Below are 24,123 nucleotides of genomic sequence, written 5' to 3'. Positions count from 1 at the left end.
TAAACAAAAATAAGACCCTCAAGAAATTCAAATCCCCGAGCTGACAAGGTACAAATCTGTCGTTCTGCCCCTGAACAGGGAGTTAACCCACTGTTCCTAGGCCGTCATTGAAAATAAGAATTTGTTCTTAACTGACTTGCCTAGTTAAATAAAGGTCAAATAAATAAAACAAATCCATAGATTCACAATTGAGAGCATCCTGTCGGGCTGTATCACCGCCTGGCTCTCCAGAAGGTGGTGCCGGTGCCATCAGCGCAGTACATCACCAGGGGAACACTGCCTGCCCTCCAGGACATCTACATCACCTGGTGTCACAGGAAGGCCACCCGAGCCACGTCCTGTTCGCCCCGCTGCCATCTAGATGGCGGAGACGGTACAGGTGCATCAAAGCTGGGACCAAGAGAATGATTAAACGGCTTCTATCTCCAGGCCATCAGTCTGTTAAATAGTCACCACATGCCGGCCTCTGCCCTGTACCCTGCCTTGACACTTAGTCATTTATTAGTATTTTTTATTTTATTTAACCTTTATTTTTAACTAGGCAAATTCTTAATTACAACGACAGCCGACCAAAAGGCAAAAGGCCTCCTGCGGGGATGGGACAAAACACACATCATGACAAGAGAGACACCACAACACTACATAAAGAGAGACCTAAGACAACAGCATAGCATGGCAGCAACAGGTGACAACACAGCATGTCAGTAACACAACATGACAACAACATGGTATCAACACAACATGGCAGCAACCCAACATGGTAGCAGCACAAAACATTGGACAAACATTACAGGGCACATACAACAGCACAAAGGGCAAGAAGGTAGAGACAACAACACATCACACAAAGCAGCCACAACTGTCAGTAAGTGTCCATGACTGAGTCTTTGAATGAAGAGATAAAACTGTCCAGTTTGAGTGTTTGTTGCAGCTCGTTCCAGTCGCTAGCTGCAGGGATGTGTGTGCTTTGGGGACCTTTAACAGAAAGGGACTGGCAGAACGAGTGTTGTATGTGGAGGATGAGGGCTGCCTGTACCAGTATCTTAGACAGGGGGGTGTGAGGCCTAAGAGTGTTTTCTAAATAAGCATCATCCAAGTGGGTCTTGTGACAGGTATACAGAGATGACCAGTTTACAGAGGAGTATAGACAGGCAGTGGCTGCTGTCTCAGCCACTGCCTGTCACCAAGGGTGTTCCCAAAGGCTCGATCCTGGGCCCCATGCTCTTCTCAAATTACATCAACAACATAGGTCCTATAACATCAACAACATGTGACCTATAAGGAGCATTGGTGGCAAATCCTGGCAAAGCCAGGACTACCTGACATGATGACTCCTTGCTGTCCCCAGTCCACCTGGCCGTGCTGCTGCTCCAGTTTCAACTGACCTGAGCCCTAGGACCATGCCCCAGGACTACCTGACACGATGACTCCTTGCTGTCCCCAGTCCACCTGACCGTGCTGCTGCTCCAGTTTCAACTGTTCTGCCTTATTATTATTCGACCATGCTGGTCATTTATGAACATTTGAACATCTTGGCCATGTTCTGTTATAATCTCCACCGGGCACAGCCAGAAGAGGACTGGCCACCCCACATAGCCTGGTTCCTCTCTAGGTTTCTTCCTAGGTTTTGGCCTTTCTAGGGAGTTTTTCCTAGCCACCGTGCTTCTACACCTACATTGCTTGCTGTTTGGGGTTTTAGGCTGGGTTTCTGTACAGCACTTTGAGATATCAGCTGATGTACGAAGGGCTATATAAATAAATTTGATTTGATTTGAAATCTGATGGCCGAATGGTAAAGAACATCCAGCCGGCTCAAGAGCACCCTTACCTACCGATGTATAAATTACTTTTCCGTAATCTAGCATGGGTAAGATGGTCATCTGAATCCGGGTTAGTTTGGCAGCTGGGGTGAAAAAGGAGCGATTACGAAAACAAGGAAACATGCAGAAGGTAGCCTAGTGGTTAGAGAGTTGGGCCAGTAACCGAAAGGTTGCTAGGTCGAATCCCCAAGGTAAGATTATGTTGTTTTGCCCCTGAACAAGCAGTTAATCCACTGTTCCTAGACTGTCATTGTAAATAAGAATTTGTTCTTAACTGACTTGCCTGGTTAACATAAATAAATGTAAAAAACAAGTCTAGATTTAACCTTAGCCTGCAGCTTTGATGTGTGCTGAGAGAAGGACAGTGTACCGTCTAGCCATACACCCAAGTACTCGTACGAGGTAACAACTTCAAACGCTAAACCCTCAGAGGTAGTAATCACACCTGTGGGGAGAGGGATATTATTCTTGCCAAACCACATGACCTTTGTTTTGGAGGTGTTCAGAACACGGTTAAGGGCTAAGTGCAGAGAAAGCTTGTTGGACACTAAGAAAGCTTTGTTGTAGAGCGTTTAACACAAAATCTGGGGAGGGGCCAGCTGATTATAAGACTGTAACGTCTGCATATAAATAGATGAGAGAGCTTCTTACCACCTGAGCTGTGTTGTTAATGTAAATTGAGAAGAGCGTGGGGACTAGGATCGAACCTTGTGGTACTACCTTGGTAAAAGGCAGTGGCTGAGACAGCAGATGTTCGGACTTTATACACTGCACTCTTTGAGAGAGGTAGTTAGCAAACCAGGCCAAAGATCCCTCAAAGACCCGAATACTCCTTAGCCGTGAACGGAATGGTTTACCGTATCAAAAGCTTTGGCCAAGTCAATAAAAACTGCAGCACAACATTGCTTAGAATCAAGGGCAATGGTGGCATCACTGAGGACCTTTAAGGTTGTGGTGACACATCCATAACCTGAGCGGAAATCAGATTGGATACCGGAGAGAATACTATAGACAATTTTTTTCCAACACTTTTGATAAAAAGGGCAAAATGGAGCAGGTTTCCATCAAGGATCTCTCTCTACTTTGCTCCGTTCATCTTTCCCTCGATCCTGACCAGTCCCTGCCACTGAAAAACATCCCCACAGCATGATTCTGCCACCACCATGCTTCACCGTAAGGGTGGTGCAAGGTTTACTCTAGACGTGACGCTCGGCATTCAGGCCAAAGAGTTCAATCTTGGTTTCATCACACCAGAGATTCTTGTTTCTCATGGTCTGAGAGTCCTTTCGATGGCTTTCGGCAAACTCCAAGCGGGTTGTCATGTGCCTTTTACTGAGGAGTGGCTTCCATCTGGCCACTCTACCATAAAGGCCTGATTGGTGGAGTGCTGTAGAGATGGTTGTCCTTCTGTAAGGTTCTCCCATCTCCACAGAGGAACTCTGGAGCTCTGTCAGAGTGACAATCGGGTTTTTGGTCACCTCCCTGACCAAGGCTCTTCTCCCCTGAATGCTCAGTTTGGCCAGGTGACCAGCTCTAGGAAGAGTCTTGGTGGTTTCAATCTTCTTCCCTTTAAGAATGATGGAAGCCACTGTGTTCTTGGGAACCTTCAATGCTGCAGACATTTTTCCCAGATGTGTTTCTCGACACAATCCTGTCTCGGAGCTCAATGGACAATTCCTTCGACCTCATGGCTTCGTTTTTGCTCTGACATACACTGTCAGCAGTGGGACCTTATACAGACAGGTGTGTGCCTTTCCAAATAATGTCCTATTCATTGAATTTGCCACAGGTGGATTCCATTCAAGTTGTAGAAACATCTCAACGATGATCAATGAAAACAGGATGCACCTGAGCTCAATTTTGAGACTCATAGCAAAGGGTCTGAATTCTTATGTAAATAAGGTATTTCTGTTTTTTATTTTTAATACATTTTCAAAAATCTCAACTTATTTTCACTTTGTCATTTTGGGATAGTGTGTAGAGAAGGATGAGGACAAAATATAATTGAATCTATTTTAGAATAAGGCTGTAATGTAACAAAATGTGGGAAAAGTCAAGGGGTCTGAATACTTTCTGAATGCACTGCATAAATATATATACATATATATTCTGGACTCTAACATTGCTCATTCTGGTATTTCTTAATTTCATTATTACATTGTTTTGGGTTTGTGTGTATTGTTTTCTATTGTTAGGTTTTACTGCACTGTTGGAGCTAGAAACAAAACACCATAGTGCCCTCAAAGCTCATCACTAAGCTAAGGATCCTGGGACTAAACTCTGTAACTGGATCCTGGACTTTCTGACGGACCAGCTCCCAGGTGGTAAGGGTAGGTAACAACACATCCGCCACGCTAATCCTCAACACATGGGCCCCTCAGGGGTGCGTGCTCAGTCCACTCCTGTACTCCCTGTTCACTCATGACTGCGCGGCCTGGAACGACAACGAGACAGCCTATAGGGAGGAGGTCAGAGACCTGACCGTGTGGTGCAAGGACAACAACCTCTCCCTCAACGTGATCAAGACAAAGGAGATGACTGTGGACTAGAGGAAAGGGAGGACCGAGCACACCCCCATTCTCATCGATGGGGTCGTAGTGGAGCAGGTTGAGTGCTTCAAGTTCCTTGGCGTCCACATCACTAACAAACTAACATGGTCAAAGCACACCAAGACAGTCGTGAAGAGGGCATGACTAAATCTATTCCCCCTCGGGAGACTGAAAAGATTTGGCATGGGTCCTCAGATCCTCAAAAGGTTTTACAGCTGCACCATCGAGAGCATCCTGATGGGTTGCATCACTGCCTGGTATGGTAACTGCTCGGCCTCCGACCGCAAGGCACTACAGAGTGTAGTGCATACGGCCCAGCACATCACCGGGAACAAGCTTGCTGCCATCCAGGACCTCTATACCAAGCGGTGTCAGAGGAAGGCCGTAAAAATTGTCAAAGACTCCAGCCCCCCTAGTCATTGACTGTTCTCTCTGTTACCGTATGGCAAGAGTGCCAAGTCTAGGTCCAAGAAGCTTCTAAACAGCTTCTACCCCCAAGCTATAAGACTCCTGAACAGCTAATCAAATGGCTACCCAGACTATTTGATTAGTTGCATACCGGTACCCCCTGTATATAGCCCCACTATTGTTATTTACTACTGCTCTTTAATTATTTGTTATTCTTATCTTTTACTTTTTGGGAGGTATTTTCCTAAAACTGCATAGTTAGTTAAGGGCTTGTAAATAAGCATTTCACTGTAAAGGTTGCATTTCACTGTAATACCTGTTGTATTTGGCGCATGTGACAAATACAATTTGATTTGATTTCCCCCCAGGTGGTAATAGCCTTATTATCATCATCATCATCATAATGTCAAAAATGTCAAATCCCCACACCAGCCAGGCAGACTCTATACTCATCTGTAAACTGGTCATCTCTGTATACCCGTCGCAAGACCCAGTGGTTGATGCTTATTTAAAACACCATCCTAGGCCTCACTCCCCCCTATCTGAGATACCTACTGCAGCCCTCATCCTCCACATACAACACCCGTTCTGCCAGTCACATGCTGTTTAAAGGTCCCAGAAGCACACACATCCCTATGTCGCTCCTCTTCAGTTCACTGTAGCTAGTGACTGAAATGAGCTACAACAAACACTCAAACTAGACAGTTTACTCAATCTCTTCATTCAATGACTCAATCATGGACACTCTTACTGACAGTTGTGGCTGCTTTGTGTGATGTATTGTTGTCTCTACCTCCTTTGCCCTTTGTTCTGTGCCCAATAATGTTTGTACCATGTTTTGTGTTGCTGCCTTGCTATGTTGTTGTCTTAGGTCTCTCGTTGTGTAGCGTTGTCTCTCTTATTGTGATGTGTGTTTTGTCCTATATTCATATTGTATCTATTTTTAATCCCAGGCCCCGTCCCCTCACGAGGCCGTTAGCCTTTTGGTAGGCCGTCATTGTATATAAAAATGTGTTATTATCTGACCTGCCTAGTAAAATAAAGGTTACATTTTTTTTTTAAAGGGCGGGGGTTCTCCCATCTCTGATGCCAGCACACTCCGTGAGCAATGCATCAATTCATCCTTCCAACCAGAGCACAGCAATCCCGCGTACACACTATACACGACTCTTGTCTCCGTTAAAACGAACTAGGAGGAGGGACTACGAGCACTACGTGCTTGAAGAACCGTTCAAAATTGACCACAGGAATATTGGACACCTGGAAATCAACACATATAGTCGTCTGAGGAGCAGTTGTCGCCTTTAAAAAAAAAAAAAACGGTTTAAATTTATCGTGATGTCCGCTTCGCAGTTTTGTTGTTGTTGTCTGTTACAGTGTTGATAAATATTGCCACATCGCTAGCCAGCAAGCCAATATCGAGCAAACCGGAGTCAACCACCAACACCTCGAGTTGAATGAAGACGCTTTGCACGGGCTGTAGCTTGTCCGGTGTAGATAAGACAGCTGTCTAACGTTACTGTCGCTAGTTATCTGAAGTGCATAGTTTTTTTGTTTGTTTCATTGGCCGGCTAGTTCTTTCATTGGTATTGGTGAAGAAGAGACGAGCAGATATTGAGGACGGTATTGATTGGTAAGTGTCCTATTATTTGGGTTGCTTTGCAGTGTCAAACGTGACTGTACATACAGGTTTGTATGTTAATAGGCGTGTTTGCAGTTGGGGTATCTTTGTAAAAATCGAGCTAGTTTATATATATATATATATATATATGGATTATTAAACGTTGACCATTTCATCGATTTTTTAAAATACGCCCCCCCTCCATTGACGATGGACGAGCAAAATACATTTAGGCCCATTATTATCAGCTGTGTGTTGGCGTACGTCTCGTTGGCAAAGATGTGATCATATTTTCATAACAGTGGAATGTAGAACTCAAGTCAACATTGTATTATAAGTCGATACAATCAACGTTGTTGATAAGCAGGTGTAGGCCTAACGAGTACTAGCTCGTGCTGTGGATATCATTCGCTCGTGATAAACTGCTTATTCAATTATTTTGTACATCAGACTGATTTGCGAATTGTGCATTTTCGATGCAGTTTCACTTTTAAAACGCATTGGCTCTTGGTTCAGCAAACCTGAAAGTGAAGTTAGTAATTTTGCACGCGCAATAGAATGTTCTAGACCTGCTCCTATTCCAAGTGCTGTTTGCTGTTTTTTTTCTCGACCATGCATGTGTTTAGTAAAGTGCTAACGTTAAATAAACAAAGCACCCTAACCAATAACGAAATAATTGTCTTCCCTGTTGACGTAGACTAAATTGTTAAACAGAATTGCAGATTATTACAGGGTTAGTGTCATCAGTGGATGGGAAGAAAGGGTTTAGGTAACGCCTTAACCCTTACCTGCCCGGCACAGACTACTGTTTAGTTTAGTTTTTATTTTTGTGACTTTTATTTAACTAGGGAAGTCAGTTAAGAACACATTCTTATTTACAATGACGGCCTACCCCGGCCAAAACCGGACGATGCTGTCCCAATTGTGCGCCGCACTATGGGACTCCCAATCACGGCCGGATGTGATACAGCCTGGAATCGAACCAGGGACTGTAGTGACGCCTCTTGCACTGACATACAGTAACTTAGAGCGCTGCGCCACTCCGGAGTTTGAGGATCGCCTTTAGCGACTGCACTTGCAGCATCTACTCTTCCTGGGGTCCACATAAAACTGTTCTGGCTATAAACCTGCTATAGACCTCACTGGCTTCTGACTCAAGATGCTCTGCATGTGTCATGCCATGTGCACACAGATTGTTGAATAGCTAAAGGCTTAACTCTGTATTCTCTGTGCCTCAGATTCAGTCCCTTGTGAAAATGTAGTTTTACATTTTTTTTTACAGTTTCACTGTAAACCAAGTGTACCAAGAGTTTCACAGTGCCCCCCTCCCCTTATGGGAAAGGCTATTAAGAAGTAATCAGATACTTTTTATTGTGCGCAATGTCCAAAGATGTAGAAAAGTCTAACAGACATCTTGGCTGCTGAGGGATGAATGAACAATGGAGAGAACACCCACCCTCGGAGAGTCAGAGTGGAGGGTCAAACTGCATTATTTCTCTCAAGGACCTCTCCACTTCAAATATGAAATCAAAGGTGTCATGTTCATTAGGGCACAGCACGGAAAAAGGTTTGAAAACGTTATGGAACGAAAATCTAATGTTTCTCATTGGACAACTCCTGATTCATTCTGTTTCATTCCGTTTGGTGCCTATTGAACATGACCAAGGACTCTAAAGCCATAGGAAGGTGACCCAAATGCATACCCTGTTTATCAAACCTGTCAGTCACTGGAGCGGTACAGTAGATGACAGGCTTCATGCTGCGCTCGCTAATCCCAAATTACGAAATTCTGCTGTTAGGAGCAGAGGTAAAAGTAATGCTGTTTAAATAAATAGTGGGGGTGTGCCATACCGGTAAAATATGAGCCTATCAAAATTAATACAACAAAACTATAGGCTATTACACCATTATTTAACATGACTGCATGTCAGCCGCATGAAGAATGGCCAAATTGATCTGAAACTGGGGAGTATACGCTAACCGAGGCGCGCATGGACAACATTGGATGGATGATGCATCAATTCAGGCTACAAGTGTAGGCCTATTGACAATCACAGAATTTCATTACACGTCGGTGTTTTGTGACTGTCTCTTTCCATTCATTAAATAGCAGGTGCACAGTGCACTATTGGGATTTGGATGCTGAAATTATTTTGTGAGTGAACGAATAATTGATTGTTTGACAATCCGGATGAAAACATCATGACTGGTTGTGTTTATGCCACATTAAAAGGCATAGGTGGCATGTCCATAAGGCTAGGGAAAGCTACGTTTTCCCTAAAGTAAATTTAATTAAATTGCCAAAATGTATACATGTATAGTCTAATTACCTTACTTCTGTCTATACAGAAGGCACCTGGGGGCTGCAGGGTTGGGGGCACCTGGGGGCTGCAGGGGTGCGTGCTACGCCACTGCTTATAACCATATATTAAGTACAACTATAATAAATCTAAGATATGTCAACTAAATTAGATCCAGCTCAGGGCTCCAGCTTTGCAAATTTGCTAGCTAAGTGGCTAACTGTCATGATCAAGCTTCTTGCTTACAGCAGAGACATTCTAGCCTGAGTACCAGTCTCTTTAACTAACGTTCCACTCCTTGCCTATCTTTCCGGTTGATAAGCAACATTTTTTTTGTTTTTGTTTGTCCAGACAAAACAAGTCTGTCAAAAGTCGCTAACTCATGTAAAATTCTCAAACTAAATATATACTGCAATTCCAACCACAAAACCTCTTTGCTTTGATTTTAAGTGCAACAACTTGCAACTAGCAGCTAAATGTTTATTTTTGACTTCATAATTCAAATTATATTTGAGGTGCCACGTGTTGTCATGGAAAATAATAATATTAATGTTATTTCTAACAACCAATGATCAACTATGCCATAAATCCAGCTGCATATTGAATGTTGAGATTACAAAAAGGCCTGTATCTAGGATCGAACCCGGGTCTGGGATCGAACCCGGGTCTGTAGTGACACCTCAAGCACTGTGATACAGTGCCTTATACTGCTGCGCCACTTGGGAGGCCCTTTATTTTTTTTTAAATGGAGCCCCTTGTGTGCACTTCCGGTAATACCGCATACCAAAGTATAGTACAGAAACGGTAGGACTAGGGCTGTACCCGACCGACCGAGAGTCCTTCTGTTCTTTCGACCAATCGATTGGTCGAAATGTTTAAACTGAGCATCACTTTGGTTCCTACCCTGTCACAAGTCGTCCATGGCATTTTCATTCGTTGTAATGTACAGTTGTAATGTACCGTCAACACTGTATTCAAAGTGCTCACTATTATTGATCTAGAATTATAATACACTTTATATTATCATGATTCCAAAAGTTCACCCAAGTGTTTTGATCTAAATCGCAATTGCAACATTTGGTTAAAAATAAGGCCTAGTATTTTTCCTCATATTCTGGCAGTGTGGAAATGATCTCAAATGAGTGCAGGAAATGCAGAAATTGATGGAAATGCAGGAAATTATTTTAGGCTGAAGTTGAATTGAACAGCATAAAACAATCCGAATGGCGAAAGACCCATTGAAATAATTTGAAATAATTTAGAATATATGTGTTGCCACCCTAGGGTCACGCACTATTCATTAAGTAAATTTAGAACTTTTATTAATCAAAAACGAAAAAAACTTCAGAAATTTGAAAAATACCATGATATGAAATTTTGGCCATATCACTCAACCCTACTTCAGAACAGCCTGAATTCTTCGGGCCATTCTACAAGGTGTCTGAAACATTCCACAGGGATGTTGGTCCATGCTGACGCGATGGCATCACACAGTTGCTGCGGATTAGACGGCGGTACATTCATGCTGCCAACAGCCCGTTCCATCTCATCCCAATGATGCTTTATTGGGTTGAGGTCTGGGGACTCCGCAGGCCACTCAAGTAAACTGAACTCATGGTCATGTTCCAGGCAATGTCTTTCCACTCCTCAATTGACCAGTGATCGCATGCCGACTGGAACCGCTTCTTGTTTTTAGCTGATATGAGTGGAACCCGGTGTGGTCGTCTGCTGCAATAGCCCATCCGTGACAAGGATTGAGTTGTGCATTCCTGAGGTGCCGTTCTGCTCACCACGGTTGTACTGTGCCCTTATTTGCCTGTTTTTGTCCCGCCTGTTAGCTTACCCAATTCTTGACGTTCTCCTTTGACATCTCATCAACTAGCTGCTTTTTTCCCACAGGACTACCGCCGATTGGCTGTTTTTTGTTTGTCACTGCATTCTCTGTAAATCCTAGACTCATCCGTGAAAATCCCAGGAGGGTGGCCGTTTCTGAGATACTGGATCCGGTGCACCTGGCCCTGATGTCAAACCACGCTCAAAGTCACTTAGGTCACTCGTTTTGCCCATTCTAATGTCAGTAACTGCATGCCTGTCTGCCTGCTTTATATAGCAAGCCACAGCCGTGTGACTCACGGTCTGTAGGAGTGATCCATTTTTGTGAACGGGATGGTGTACCTAATAAACTGGCCAATATTCAGCCAATTTTTTTAAAAGCTGGTTATATTATACCGTGGAACACAATTTTCTAAAAGGCAGTAACCTCAGCAGTAGCGCTTGCATAGAAGCCTATTGCTGTGCAATGGCATAGCCTTGTTTTGTTAATTTAGCAGACAAGATGCTCTTATTTCATGAGCCCTTATCACAGTCAAGACACACCCAAACCATGATGTAATACAACCGAATACAATAGAACATTTTTCTAGTGTGAAGTGATGTCTATTTCGTGTCTGGAATAGTTATTCTCCGAGTGATCATTTGAAACGGGGCTTAATTTGGTGAGTTGAAAGAAAGAAAAAAAACATTGCAGGGTTACAAACCAAAATCTTTCTGATTTTCGATATATGGACAGATGTTCAATTGAGTTTATTCTGGCTGTTCTTTGGCATGGTCAAAATGGATGAACAATTCCACATTGAACAGTACATTGCATGGTGAATTACCGCCTTAAGGATTCTGATGAAAACACGCTTTTCCTACTTAAATCAACCAGTCCATTTTGAATTTGTGATAAAACTGTTGACATTTGGCAAGGAATGTAGCATGTGTATCCCATCAGTTAGGCTTACAGAAATGCCGATTAAAAACATATCTAACAGGAGCTTGTGTGGGGACTCAGCACGCATGTGTGTAGGAAGTGGTCGGAATTCAATTGAGTGAATGAGACACAAGGGAGAAAGGTAATTTAGGGAGAACTGTGTGATGCTTGGCTTGGTTTCTTTTTTGTTGTGCACCGCAAATGCACATGTACAAATAGAACCCGAGAGTCAAAGCAAATTAACGTTGTTTGACGTTAATTCTAGTACGCGATTACTCATGCCCATCCCTAATCTTGACTCTAACCAATTCAACGGAGTGGAGAAACAATAGACACAACATCCTTGACTTCAGTTGGGTAACCCCATTCTCCAGTCGTAAACAAGGAAGTTGGGCACCAGCTTAATAAGTGTTACCATTTGGCATCCTATCGTACACATGAACACGCTGTCATCACACCAATTTACGATTCCCTTTTTTGATGCAACTAAGCTTGCTTAATGGTTAAGCTGCCACATGTGAGGCAGTCATCTCATAGGCCTTTTATAGCAGTCGGACGATGAAATCAGCCCCATGGAATGAATGGTCCCTCTCTTTCACACACACACACACACACACATCCTCTGGCTTGGCTTAGTGCTGGGTAGAATTTCCCAATGAACTTGCAATAGTATTATGCCACGTGATTTCTGTTCTGAGACACAGTTTTGTCTAATGTCGTCGGTCTCTTGTCATTCGTCTGTCTTGTCAGGGCGGCAGGTAGCCGAGCGGTTAAGAGCGTTAGGCCAGTAACCGAAAGCCGACTAGGTGAAAAATGTGTTGTGGGCCCCTGTGCCAGGCACTTAACCCTATGTGCTCCTGAAAGTCGCTCTGGATAAGAGCGTGTGCTAAATTACTAAAATGTCAAATGTATTTCAGGAAGTACTAGCCTTAACTTATTTGACATGTTGGAATGTTCTCTTTGTGATGGAATTGTAGCGAGGAGGTCCCATAGGTGGACAAGCACAAACACAATTAGGGCCTAGGTCAAAAGACCTACAACAAGACATTCATTTCCTCAGTGTTTATTTGTAGCCTAATCCCGATTTTTTTTTTTTTTTTTTTAAGCCTGGTTTGAAAATGTGAACATTGTAATTCATTTCCATTTTAGCTTTGTTAGGGCTCGTTTTCGTTGCCATTTATGCCAGCCAGTGGCTTGCTGTGTATACCAACATCTGGACGATGCTCAAGGACAAGGTGGTCGTGCCTTTGAGAGTGCTGCTGACCCAGTGCTTTGCTTCATTAGCCCTTGAATAATGTGTCATGTTCAGTCCCATCTGTCCACCACGGGTAATCAATTAGCCATCTTTATCCCACGAGCTCGGTGGAGAGTGTGTGCGCATGCACATGTGCAACTATTCTTAGGTGTGGAGATGTTGATATTGATGCCATGTTTATATCCGTTCTTGTCTCGCTCTTTGTATTTGTATAGTAGGCGCTTGACTCGTCCTATCTCGTTAATGCTATACTATATATTCAGAAGTTCAGCCAACAAAAGCATTGATATTGAGTCGTTGTGTTGGATTTGTTTGTCTTTTGGATTTTGCCAAGCATTGCCAAGTTGTTGTCGGGCCTTGGTCTGCCCACTCACTCGTCACATGACCACAGGATTTATTTAGCGACACGGACTCTGTTTTCAGCAGGGCTCTTGTTTCTCTCATCTCATTGAAACGAAAAGCAAGTAGACCATCTGCAGAACATCTACATAAGCCTAGTATTGCGTTTCCTGAATCTGACCCACATGATTTGGTCAATTATATCCTGAAAGGAAAAGCCTATGTCTAAGAACTAACATGGTAGGCTAATTGGGATGAAATGTAGCCCACGTTTAGCCTAAAATGTTCAATTATAGCCGAAAGGTGGCTGGGTTGCGGCCTGAGTGACTGTTTAAACTCCCATTTAGAAACATAGGAGAGTTTGATCCCCTGGCTTTGAACAAGTCACCCAATAGTCAGTCAATTATTATGTGTGTGTGTAAGCAGGTGGGCAGATGCCCAAACAGGACACCAAACCTTACCCCCCATGTGTTTGGGGGTAAGGTGCGAAACCAGTGGCCACCACCAAAAAGTAGGGCTGTTTTTAAGTATGTTTATGAGAGGGAGAGGTGTAAGAAGAGAGTAATTCCTCCCTGAAAATGTAGGCCTAGTGCTGGATTGCAGGAGGGTGGAGGAAGAGCGGGGGGGCTACATGCGACAGCTGCATGTGTCAGTTCCCCCCTTGTTTGTACCAGCTTGTGTTACTGTCTGAGCCCACCGAAGAAGAACGAGCAAAGCTTAAAAGGAAGAGGGAGAGTTGGAGAGAAGTATTTGACTGCTGGCCATAGGAGGGAAGAGTGTGTGAGAAATGCAGAAAGGGTATGAAACACACCTTATTTTCGTTTTTGAAGTAGACAAATATGGGTCTTATGGCAATATATACCTTGTCATTATCGGTGTCTCACAAAACTACAGATATGAAAACCAATGTCAGTCATGAAGGTGGGTTCTATGCCATTTTTTGCGTCTCACCTGCTTTTAATAAAGTCACTATCAATGTCGGTCATGCAGCCAGTGTTCCACCTTAAGACGGGCCACAGTCTCTTGCCCATCTGGCTCTAAAGCCATTGAATCCGAGTCGGTGTCAGTGAAGCTGATCCCACAGCACAGCCCCAGATCAGCCCTCTGGGTAAAGTGGATTAATTAGCCGCAGGAGCAACACTGTTGCCCTGGGTCAGGGGTTAGAAGATTAATCCTGCTGCCCGGCTCACACGCAGGGAATTTGGACTGTCTGCCATGCATTTCTGGTCTCGTATTCATAAAGCATCTGAGTAGGAGTGCTGATCTAGGATCAGTTTTCCCTTCCATTCTAATGAATAGGACCTGCACCAGAACTCAGTATATATTTTTTTCAGCGCTGATCAAAACTTGTTTTCTCATGGCTCTCTCTTGTCCCTCTGCAGCAGACATATGGTGAGCAATATGTTTGGGACATCGAGTCGTAATAAGATCACAGTATTGAATCGCAATACATATAGAATTGTGAGAATTGGAACGCATATCGTATCGGCACCGAAGTATCATGATAATATTGTATCTTTAGGTCCCTGGCAATTCCCTGCCCTAAAGGGTCCTGATCCTAGATCAGCACTCCTAATCTGAGATGCTCAAGAAGGCCCCTGAAGAACACAGTACAGTGGTCTATGGTTTCAACAGCTTCGGTTCTGTTGCAAAGTTTCTACTTAAAGTCAATCTAGCAATGTTTTCCCAAAACCAACTGACCTTTGCTATCTCTAAGAATGCATTGGTCTGTTGATGTGACCTACTTGGCGTATTCCCTGGTTTAATTCTGGGAATTGAGGCATCTGGCCTCCGTATCCTCACATCTGATACCAAATGAGGCAATGACAAAATGTCTGTGTTCCGTTAATTCAGTGCCATCTGTTAAAAATAGGCTATAGAAACAGTAGCATAATCTTAGACCATAGGCTTATGTTATTGTGAATGCTGGCTTTGGATATGGTGCAATTAAAAAAACAATCCTTGGATAGCTTTTCAGAATCCACAGATAAGTTGGTCCACCTGAAAAACTAAAAGGCATAGAAACTTGGACTTGGTAATAGGAAATACAGTTATTTCCATGACAGAATTAAAAAGCAATTTTGGACTGACCAATGTCGATATTTTCAAATACATGCAACTTGAAAGTTTCATATCAACAAATGTAGATTTTAAATAATTTGGGTATTAGTGCCATCTTGAGGGAATCCTATTAGAGTCCGACAAGGATATTCAAATCAAATCAAATTTTATTTGTCACATACACATGGTTAGCAGATGTTAATGCGAGTGTAGCGAAATGCTTGTGCTTCTAGTTCCGACAATGCAGTAATAACCAACAAGTAATCTAACTAACAATTAAAATAAAAAAAACTACTGTCTTATACACAGTGTAAGGGGATAAAGAATATGTACATAAAGATATATGAATGAGTGATGGTACAGAGCAGCATAGGCAAGATACAGTAGATGGTATTGAGTACAGTATATACATATGAGATGAGTATGTAAACAAAGTGGCATAGTTAAAGTGGCTAGTGATCCATGTATTACATAAGGATGCAGTAGATGATATAGAGTACAGTATATATGTATACATATGAGATGAATAATGTAGGGTATGTAAACATTATATTAGGTAGCATTGTTTAAAGTGGCTAGTGATATATTTTACATTTCCCATCAATTCCCATTATTAAAGTGGCTGGAGTTGAGTCAGTGTGTTGGCAGCAGCCACTCAATGTTAGTGGTGGCTGTTTAACAGTCTGATGGCCTTGAGATAGAAGCTGTTTTTCAGTCTCTCGGTACCAGCTTTGATGCACCTGTACTGACCTCGCCTTCTGGATGATAGCGGGGTGAACAGGCAGTGGCTCGGGTGGTTGTTGTCCTTGATCTTTATGGCCTTCCTGTGACATCGGGTGGTGTAGGTGTCCTGGAGGGCAGGTAGTTTGCCCCCTCATATGATAGGGAAGATACACAACTGCAGAGAGCCTATCCATCTGATAGTTTCAACAACAAAAAAATCTAAGAGATTATTGGAACAAGATTTAAAGAACTGATGTTGGCACAAGATGGAGGGAATGTTGGAACATAATGCTTAATCCAGTATAAACTAATGTTTAGAATTTATTACTAGACAATTCGCAAATTCTACAGCACAACAACAGTCATGTCATTATAGAGTCCAAAAGTTATAGTTGGCAGTCAGAAGTATGTACATTTGGGTCTACTTAAAAAAAAAAAAAAACAGCTGTGTCTGTATATTTCAGGACATGGCATACGAGGGTGCAGTGAGATACCCGATGGGTTGGATGATCATTTTCTTGTCAATCATCTTGGAACTGGGGCATGGCAATGGGCACAGTCGACATGGCTGAATTTTAGAGGCCCCCATCTTGGCGGTGTAGAGAGACTTTTCCCCGCCGCCAATTTCCTGTCTAATACTTTCTCCATGGAACTGAGAACTTTTTGCAGTTTTAAAGCACGTTTTCAGTAAATCTGCACATTTTGCCATTGAATTGACAGAAAATGTTGCCATTTCAAAGCAAATTTCCTGCAATTCTATGCACTTTGCCATGGCTAATGGTGTGTTATTTTGCTCAAACATAATAACAAAATCAATACTGCTAAATTCATTGTTTTCAATCTCCCTGACTGTATAGTTTTTATTTTGGTGATTTGTTAGTTCTCAAAGATTATAATACTGTATTATAAAATGTATAACATTTGAGAGATCCATCATTGTTTCTACATACTTTATCTAGGTTTAGTCATTTAAGTTTACACTGAAACATTTTTTATTTTATAAAAAAAAAAAAAGAAGATTGCCAGGAACATCCCTGAGGTTCTCTACCCTCCGCCACCACATCTACGGAACTAAAGTTAAAGTTACTGTCTGACCTAGTTTATTGGAGAACTTGGCATCAACTGTGCAGAAAAACAAGCATTCGTTTTTTCGCAAAACACATTTCCGCACCTAAGGGAACATCACTGTTATGTTTTCTCCCCGGATGGCTGGGATGCCTATTTATCTCTATTGCAGTCTCGTTCCCCCTCGGTGAACAAAACCAACCACTCATATTGTCCTGCTGGCTAAAAGAGAACAAAGTGGAGTTTTTCTAAGGTTTCCACATTAGAAAGGGCCTAAATGACAGATGTATAGGATGTATCCCCAGGTAAGCTTTGTGAGTCTTCTGTGTTAGGGCTGACTTGACTGGGTCGGTCACCACTGTTGTCACAATGACTAGGAACAATTACATATACTTTTAGCCTAAGCTGTGATGATTCCAATTACTTCTAAAGCCCTGATAATGCTACTGCCCCCATGTTGGGAATTTGGGCTACAAGCTCAATTAAACAATAGCTGACTGATGTGTGTGGTAGTGGTGAGTCATGACAGGCAATGTTTTTAACAGCCCCAAGCCTGACTGCTGCCTCGTATGGAGCTCTGCCTTCTGCTCGAGGCCTCTGGTTTGGTGTTGCCCTTTGGCATATTATGTTTCAAATGTGCAAATCATGGCTGGCTATAGCTGCCAGTGGAAATTTCCACTTCAGAATCAGATAGCGGCCTTTGTTTCGGGTGCAGGAGGCTTGCCACAAGCCCTCTGTGAAACACTGCAAACAGTCAGCTATTTTAATACAAAAGAGGGGGGGGGGGGGGTTGGGGAATGTCATACAAAAGCATGTGTTCTGAACCAAAACCATAAAACTGGAGTTGATTTCTCAATGAAGATTTAATCCTCAACAAAGGGTGAAAGCCTGATTTATTGTGAATATGTTACACTGCTGTCTATGAAAGTTAGTGAACTACTGTAGTGACTTTTTGATTTCTGATGTTCCTTCATAATGTATCAACCTACCATGTTTGGTGAATCTCTTCCTCCATTGAGTGTAATCTAACCACCACGAAGACCTTTTTACAATAGGATACCTTAACAAATTCAAATAAAAACATTTTGTGATCTTGTGCTTCCTAGTCATGCAGTAGTGACTATCAGTTTCCCTTAAATACCAGATAATGGTGTTGCGACGGAGAACACTTCCTCAAAAATGATTCTATGGGAGGAGGTTCAAAGGTTAAGTTGGTCATCATCAGGACATGTGATTAGTCCACTAGCAACACTAGTATTGATCGAACATTCTGTAAGAGATCTTCAGGGGAAAACCCCAGCTCAATGTGTTTTGTCTGAATGTCACATTCAGGTTATTGACCATGGATGGTTGGAAAATGGATGTTATGTCTAGATAAACCACAGACTTACCCCGCTTTGCACCATTCCTGTCTCTTAGTATTAGACCCTGTCCAATGCAATGGAAAATTACTGGAATGATGCAAAGAGGATTCTTCTTTCACTTTCTGACTATCTACTTGGCTGCTATCTGGTGGGAGAGACTTCCAGGCAACTCTAATTTTAGGTCCAGTGTAAGGCAATGTGCTCTGCTCTGGGGTTCCTTAGTTTGCCGGAACAGCACGGCTCAGAGTGGATATGGTATTACGGCCCCATGCCGGCTTGTAATGTGATTTGTGAAAGCCACGGGCTATGCAAGAGAGAAAAGGAGGGTAATTTTGTTAGAGCCTTTCAAAGGGTATCTCGGGTTGTGGAGTATTTGGACAGATTGAGGTATGAAAGCAATGATTTTTCAACACTTGTGTCAAATTTAGCCATTACATTTATTGCTGGGGGGGACAGGCAAACAGGAATTCAAAGATGGCTCCTTCATGGCTGTATGAATTGAATACCTGTAATGTGGAGATAACCAACAGTTTAAATGGTACAGCTTGCCAGTAAACCCCACGTATACCACCACTGCCCTCCAAAAATAAGGACATTAACTTGCACAATAATCCCCAGACTACCCACACGGTACCTAATATCCTACCATTTGGGCAGTTACTCTGGTGCAATCTAGGAACCAGCGGGCAGATCCATGTGACAGACGCAAGGAGAAAACGAGGGGAAAACTACTGAGGCCTCACCCTGAGGTCACCCAGTCCCAGCCAGGGTAATCAGATCCCTTATCACTGGGCAGACTCTAGTCAAGTCCTCGTCCTGTGAGCCTCAGGCGATCCACATATGCAATCTATTCCAGTACGAACACGCCTAATTCAGCTGGTCAACAAGCCATCATCATCAAGCCCTTCACTAGTTGGATCAGGTGTGCAAGCGGTGGAATCGATCAAATGTGGGGAACTGTCAAAGCACCCAAGGACATGTTTAAGAAACACTACTTTAGCTAGAGAAACTGCCTTCCCTCAGTGGTGGTTCTTGTTTTCCCGCAACCAAAACATGTCTAACTGGGACTTCACTGTTCAGTCTGTGATATAAGAACTGTACCATCTTTGCATGTGTATTTGTGTAGGCAAACCACTGTGTGAATATTGGAACTATTGCTCAGGTCTAGCCTTTGGGAATGGTCATATCCTTCAGTGTTGTCTGACTAGACTAAACTGTGATCAATAAAGCAGGCTAGTTTTATTGAAAAACAATTTGGCATTAACTGGGCTTTGTCTACGGTATGTGTTGGCATTAGCTAGGCTAGGCATTGTTTGGGTTAAGAAATGTTTTGGCCCATCTGTTTCCTCTTTAGATGATTTGTGAGGGTCCTGTGGATTGGTTGGAGGGACTCCAGAGTGCTTGTGTGAGCAAACAAGGCATGTCTCACTTCCTATGCAACACCTCTGTGGTTTTATGGTGCTTAGCCAAATACATTTGAATTGTTTCGGCATTCGTTTAGACTATATTGTTGAAACAAATCGGTTCAGTAACCCCATACTCACTAGATGCTCCCCATACTTTGGGGTGTCAGGTAGCCTAGTGGTTAGAGCGTTGGGCCAGTAACCGAAAGGTTGCTAGATCGAATCCCCGAGCTGACAAGGTACAGATGTGTTGTTCTGCCCCCGAACAAGGCAGTTCAGAGATGAGAAGAAGTAGGAGCTAGGGAATTTTCAGGCCCTTTTTGTAGGATATTTGAGGTACTTTTCTGTGACTGGATCGGATGACTTTTAGGTGCTTTCCTTTGAGGGCAGTGGTGTGCGAGCGGTAGATTCTGTCATTTTATATGGTCAATAGTCCTGTCACTCTGACTGTCAGTTCAATTGGCTTTGTTTTGGCACTGTGTGAGGCAAGAGAAGTGTACATTGGATTTTTTTCCCCTCAGTGGCCTGATTCAGTACAAACAAGGGAAATGTGAATGAAGGTCCGCGACCTCACGACGTGGACCTTTATTCACATTTCCCATGAACTCTGGAGTGACTTTATGAGTGTGCGTTTTATTTGTAGGCATTTGTGTGTTCCAGCCCCACAGAGTAGCTGGCTGTAGATCGTGGACTCCCTACATGTCTGTGCCCATTTCAGCGTTTATGTCTGGCTGTCTGTCTGTCAGTGCCCATTTCAGAGTTAATGTCTGTCTGTCCAGTGAATGACCTTCCCTGTCAATGCTGAGAGGCACAGGCTCTGGACCGGTTACTCAACTTCCTCGGCTTCATCGACCTCCTGCAAGGATGTGCTTAGAGACATGGAGACATCCTGCTGTATAGACCTAAATAGAAACCCCAGTGATGAAAGAAGAAAAAGTCTTTCAGAAAGCAGTCGGTGTCAGAATTGAAGAGATAGTCAGTGTCGGGATGAATTAGGACTCCCAATAGTGTATTTTCTTATTTTTCTTGCTCCATTCAATAGCGGGACAACATACAGCCATGAGTGACACCTGAAGCACGCCTTTGTGGACGATGTCGGTTGTTTACCGCGACGGGGTAGGGTTACCGGGACGACGGAGTGTACCCGGGACCATCTAGCTAAGCGTATCCTGATACTTTCCATTAGCAGGGGGTCGATGGTCGACAGGGGCCTGCGACACAACGAGGGGAGGAAGGAGTTCTGGGAGGGATTCTGTAAATCGCCTTGGACGAGATCCCCAAGAGAGACGTTTTAAAATCCTCTCTTGCCTGCCCGTTCCCCAACCCTCCCCTCCTTACCCCAACCCACCCTACTTCAACAGCAGCTAGGCTACTTTGCTGCTACGTTGACATTTAGGCCTAGACCTGCACTCCCAGATCTTACATCAATTGGATCGAAGCCGTGTACTGTACGTCCTCTGTGTGTCAACACACGTACGGCGAAAACGTAACTATTTAATCCACTTAACATCAAACATAAATCGAGCCTTACTGTAATAGACTCGATGTTGGGGAATGTAGTGGTAAGATGTCCACCATTTTGAGATGACAGTCAGGGGCAGAGGACAGTTTGTCAGGGACTGAAATGGTCTATGTGATTCAAGTCCTCTAGTAGCAAATCAAATTTGATTTGTCACACGCCGAATACAGCAGGTGCAGGTGTACAGTGAAATGCTTACTTACAAGCCCTTAACCAACAATGCAGTTTTAAGAAAAATACCTTAAAAAAAGAAATCAAAGTAACAAATAATTAAAGAGCAGCGGTAAAATAGCGAGGCTATATTGCAGGGGCTCTGGTTAGTCGAGTTAATTGAGGTAATATGTACAAGTAGGTAGAGTTATTAAAGGGACTGCATAGATAATAACGGAGTAGTAGCAGCAGCGTAGAAGGAGGGGGGGGGGTGCAAATAGTCTGGGTAGCCATTTGATTAGATGTTCTGGAGTCTCATGGCTTGAGGGTAGAAGCTGTTTAGAAGCCTCTTGGACCTAGACTTGGCGCTCCGGTACTGCTTGTCGTGTGGTAGCAGAGAGAACAGTCTAGGACTAGGGTGGCTGGAGTCTTTGACAATTTTTAGGGCCTTCCTCTGACACCGCCTAGCCTGTTAATCAGTGTAAAAAAAACAGATAGGCTAAGCTTTTATGACCGCAAATCGTCTAATGGTCAGTCATTAAACTCTGAACAAAATCAAAACCAGTCGTAAAAACAAACTGCTCCTCCACACAAACACACACACACCTCCTAGTCTACTTCAGTCATGATAAGTTATAACAGTGCCTTCATAAAGAAGTGAGTGATCATATCTGCCTGCCGTGGGCTTGGCACCCACCCAACAATGTTTACCCGGTGGGTGTTGCATAACGACACGTGGCTCTGCCAGCCTGGGCAGAAACGGCGTTTGTCTCAGCAAGCCTGCTCTGGTGTGTTTGTGGGTGTCAGTGTGCGTACATATGATGATCTAATTAAACCAAACTTTATTTGTCACATGTGCCGAGTACAACAAGTGTAGACCTTACCGTGAAATGCTTACTTACAAGCCCTTAACCAACAGTGCAGTTTAAGAAGAGTTAAGAAACGTTTTACTTTAGGTTATTTGGTAAACATTAACACAATAACATAACAATAACGAGGCTATATACAGGGGGTACCGGTACCGAGTCCATGTGTGGGAGTACAGGTCAGAGGTCATTTGTACATGTAGGTAGGGGTGAAGTGACTGCATAGATAATAAACAGTGAGTAGCAGCAGTGTACAAAACAAATGGGGAAAGGGGTGGGTCAATGTAATAGTCCGGTGGCCATTTGATTAATTGTGTTCAGCAGTCTTATGGCTTGGGTGTGGAAGCTGTTAAGGAGCCGTTTGGTCCTAGACTTGGTGCTCCGGTACCGCTTGCCGTGCGGTAGCAGAGAATACAATCTATGACTTGGGTGACTGGAGTCGCTGACAATTTTATGGGCTTTCCTCTGACACCGCCTATTTATATAGGTCCTGGATTTCAGGAAGCTTGGCCCCAGTGATGTACTGGGCCGTCCACACTACCCTCTGTAGCGCCTTACAATCAGATGCCGAGCAGTTGCCATACCAGGCGGTGATGCAACCGGTCAAGATGCTCTCGATGGTGAGCTGTAGAAATGTTTGAGAATCTGGGGACCCATGCCAAATCTTTTCAGTCTCCTGAGGGGGGAAAAGGGTTTTGTCGTGCCCTCTTCACGATTGTCTTGGTGTGTTTGGATCATGATAGATTGTTGATGTGGACACCAAGGAACTTGAAACTCTCGACTCGCTCCACTACAGCCCCGATGATGTTAATTGGGGGCCTGTCCGGCCTGCCTTTTCCTGTATTCCACAATCAGCTCCTTTGTCTTGCTCACATTGAGGGAGAGGTTGTTGTCCTGGCACCACACTGTCAGGTCTCTGACCTCCCTATAGGCTGTTGTCGGTGATCAGGCAAACTTAATGATGGTGTTTGAGTCGTGTTTGGCCACGCAGTTGTGGATGAACAGGGAGTACAGGAGAGGACTAAGTACACATCGCTGAGGGGCCCCAGTGTTGAGGATCAGCATGGCAGACGTGTTGTTGCTTACCCTTACCACCTGGGGGCGGCCTGTCAGGAAGTCCAGAATCCAGTTGCAGAGGGAGGTGTTCAGTCCCAGGGTCCTTAGCTTAGTGATGAGCTTTGTGGGTGTCATGGTGTTGAACACTGAGCTGTAGTCAATGAGTAGCATTCTCACATAGGTGTTCCTTTTGTCCAGGTGGGAAAGGGCAGTGTGGAGCGCGATTGAGGTTGTGTCATCTGTTGATCTGTTGGGGCAGTATGCGAATTAGTGGGTCTAGGGTATCCGGTAGGATGCTGCTGATGTGATCCCATGACCAGCCTTTCAAAGCACTTCATGACTACTGACATGAGTGCTATGGGGTGGTTAATAATTTAGGCAGGTTAACTTTTATTCCTTGGGCACAGGGACTATTGTGGTCTGCAGGAAACATGTAGGTATTACAGACTCAGAGAGAGGTTGAAAATGTCAGTGAAGACACTTGCCAGTTGGTCCTCGCATGCTTTGAGTACACGTCCTGTTTAAAGGTCTTGCTGACATTGGCTACCGAGAGCGTGATCACACAGTCATCCAGAACAGCAGGTGCTCTTGTGCATGCTTCAGTGTTGCTTGCCTCGACGTGAGCATGAAAGGCATTTAGCTCATCTGGTATGCTCATCTGGTATGCTCACGTCACTGGGCAGCTCGCGTCTGGGTTTCCCTTTGTAGTCCGTAATCCGACGAGCGTCAAGGCCGGTGTAGTAGGATTCAATCTTAATCCTGTATTGACGCTTTGCTTGTTTGATGGTTCGTCTGAGGGCATAGCGGGATTTCTTGTAGGCGTCTGGATTAGTGTCCCGCTCCTTGAAAGCGGCAGGTCTAACCTTTAG

At 43.7% G+C, this 24,123-nt stretch overlaps 1 protein-coding gene across 2 annotated transcripts in view; it reads left to right on the top strand.

Annotated features, from left to right (window-relative positions):
• Positions 1–5,907: 5,907 nt before the first annotated feature.
• Positions 5,908–24,123, top strand: part of LOC109894189 (RING finger protein 24-like) — a 55,442-nt gene continuing 37,226 nt past the window's right edge. The window contains exon 1 of one of the 2 annotated variants that reach the window (XR_004210552.1): positions 5,908–6,410. The gene's annotated coding sequence lies outside the window, so the exon portion shown is untranslated. The remainder of the gene's footprint in view (positions 6,411–24,123) is intronic. The other variant, XM_020487468.2, reaches the window with a different exon arrangement.

The sequence above is a fragment of the Oncorhynchus kisutch genome, linkage group LG7 (genome assembly GCF_002021735.2).
Source record: "Oncorhynchus kisutch isolate 150728-3 linkage group LG7, Okis_V2, whole genome shotgun sequence".
NCBI classification, from domain to species: Eukaryota; Metazoa; Chordata; class Actinopteri; order Salmoniformes; family Salmonidae; genus Oncorhynchus; species Oncorhynchus kisutch.
The sequence above is the reverse complement of the archived record's forward strand: the minus strand, read 5'-3'. Positions and strand labels throughout refer to the sequence as shown.